This window comes from Clytia hemisphaerica, unplaced genomic scaffold, assembly GCF_902728285.1.
Source record: "Clytia hemisphaerica strain Z4C2 unplaced genomic scaffold, Clytia hemisphaerica genome assembly, whole genome shotgun sequence".
Classification (NCBI taxonomy): domain Eukaryota; kingdom Metazoa; phylum Cnidaria; class Hydrozoa; order Leptothecata; family Clytiidae; genus Clytia; species Clytia hemisphaerica.
The window spans coordinates 397,876-400,408 of NW_027104140.1; the positions used below are offsets into that span (position 1 = coordinate 397,876).

General features: G+C 30.0%; 1 long non-coding RNA gene across 1 annotated transcript; it reads left to right on the top strand.

Moving 5' to 3' along the window:
* Nucleotides 1-560: 560 nt before the first annotated feature.
* Nucleotides 561-2,174, top strand: LOC136813758 (uncharacterized). The gene is made up of 2 exons (XR_010847543.1): nucleotides 561-1,082; nucleotides 1,309-2,174. It is a non-coding gene; the product is annotated as an uncharacterized lncRNA (long non-coding RNA).
* The last annotated feature ends 359 nt before the right edge of the window (nucleotides 2,175-2,533 follow it).

Sequence of the window (2,533 nt, forward strand, 5' to 3'; positions counted from 1 at the left end):
TCAAATGCAAGGGTGTTTTGTAGAAGGAAAGAAGAACAATTTATTTGAGGCATTCTTTCATAAAATGAAAATAGTATAATCCTTCGACAGCTACCTTTGTTTCGTTTGAGTTTTTTGAATGTATAGCGATTCACTGTTTTGGGCCTCGCAGCGTTTGTGACGCTTTGCTTACGGCTAGTAGGTTGCATTTAAGCCTGTATTTTACATTATAGATGGCATAAAATTTTTGGATGTATTAGATATTTTGCAAATCAGCCAAAATTAATTTTTATGGTCAGTGAGTTTGACGAGTTTTACATACAGAACGAATCAGGAATGTATATAAAAAGAAAACAATTTGATTTTGATATTTCATGAATACACGTTTTTTTATAAGAACATCCAAAATTTTTGCCTTCGGAAATAAGCCTAAAAAGTGTGCTTAACATGTTCTTATCCCCCCCCCATTTTATGAGTATTTATGGCCATTTTCGTAAGAAATCGGGTGTTTTTGAGTTCCCAAAGCCTTGAAATATTCTTAACTTGTTCTTAACATTTTGGCCTTTTAAGCCTTATGTTCTTATATAGTTTGTTTTTATAAAAAAACGTGTAGTATTAAGCTTTTGCGTTAACTAATTCTCGTAAAATTGGGGCAGTGGTGTGTACGAAGAGCTCCTAAAAACAGTTCAATTAATTAAACTTGTTAAAATTAAACTCGAATGCTTTAACTTGATGGAAGAAAAGAACGATTCGTAGTTTCTCTTTTTTGGCGATATTTCAAAGGCTGAAAAATTTGTTCGGCGGTTTCATCAAAAAATTACAATTAACTGTTTGAACTGAACAACACCATTCCCTTTGGGACCCTGTGTTAACACATTTATAATTGTGGAGAAATTACGATATTTTCAATTGCAGTCCAATTAAGTCTCTTATAGAAAAATGTTGATAAAGAGATTTTAATTGGCAGAAATTAAAAGAGGGAAAGAAATTTGATTTGTCACGAAATCTTGTAATATGCTTTCACACGAACTTTACAGTGAAACAAGTAAAGACTTGGCGATGAATATGCGTCAATAATGCTAAAGAGGCCATGCAATGATCATGTAAGTACTCACTCGTTCAAGTTATTTTTGAAATAACCTGTCTAAAACGCGTAATTTCTTTCTTGCTATTATGTTTTTTTGTAATCTTCAAGTCATTTTGGATTTTTACTAGTTATTTTCAATTTAAAGTTCAATTCAATTTTCAATAAAAATAAATGGACAATTAATCTGTTTGATAATCCTGTTTAAAAAGTAGAGTATAATTTTTATCATTTTCTCTCTACAGAAAGTCGAAAAACGTATCGCGAGCTCGGCGGTGGGAGCCGAAACATCAATTCTGTGCAATGTCAAAGACGTGTGGAGAAAACTTATCACAAAATGAACATCGTCTCATCAGAAGACCAAGAAATAAATGGTATTAAGAAAAAGAAGTAAAGATGATTGTTCGACAACACAACAAAAGAAACATCTTCAATGCTTCAATGAACGAAGAATCGGAGAACCCTCGGGAAAAGAGGAACGATATACAACTGAAGGAGTAATTGTTGTACTTCTTTTATTAATTAGTTCATCATTTTTTATACCAATACAATTTCTTGAACCGTAACCTAAATCTTATTTCTTAAATTCGAAAAATGCTTTACAATGTCAAATTTTGTCAGAAATATCCCCCAACCCTATAAGCTCCTTCTATACCATATCAATTATTGCCATTGTTTTAAAAATTATATATCATGATTTATTATCTTACATTATCTTATTAATTTATGTCATTTTATGTAAATAAGGCATACTTTAGATTTTTAGCACAAGAATTATGAGTACATAGATATTAATATGATTTTTTTAATATTGACTTTAATTTTAAAGAAGAAAATCATCCAAGAATATTTAATAATTCAATATCTTATCGAATTTAATCTCGCGTCTAATTGTCGCTACAGTAACCAGAAATTTAATGTTTCCATATTAGAAGTTTTTTACCTTTTCAATGTTATGAAATGAAGCGGATCAAGTATTTTTTTAAGCTAGAATATATATTCCCAATAACGAAACGTTGGTTATTTCTGGTCTAGACATCTGCATCTTTTCGAAAATGCGTAAATAATAAATTGTTAATCTTTCCTTTCATTAAAAGAATTTCGTTATTTTTTTTACAAAAAAGGTTCGTCTTTTCTCAATTTTGAATTTAAAATTTCCATGGACAAGAAAACAAGTAAAAGTGAATCTTCACTGCGTGGAGAAAGTCTTATATTTTCACTTCAGAGAAAAGTAGTACTTTTCGTGGCTAAAAATGTAATCATTTTGTACATCGAAAAGTTAATTATGTCGATATTTAGAAAATTTAAGCTTTTCGAGAAATAGTGAAGATTCACTGTTACTTGTTTTCGCACAGAAGAAAATTCAATGTTTTCAAAACAAGAAAATTGAGAGAAAAGTTAACTTTTCGTCATATATCTTGCGTTAGAGAAGACAACTTTTCATGCAGTGCAAAAAAACTGGTTATTATT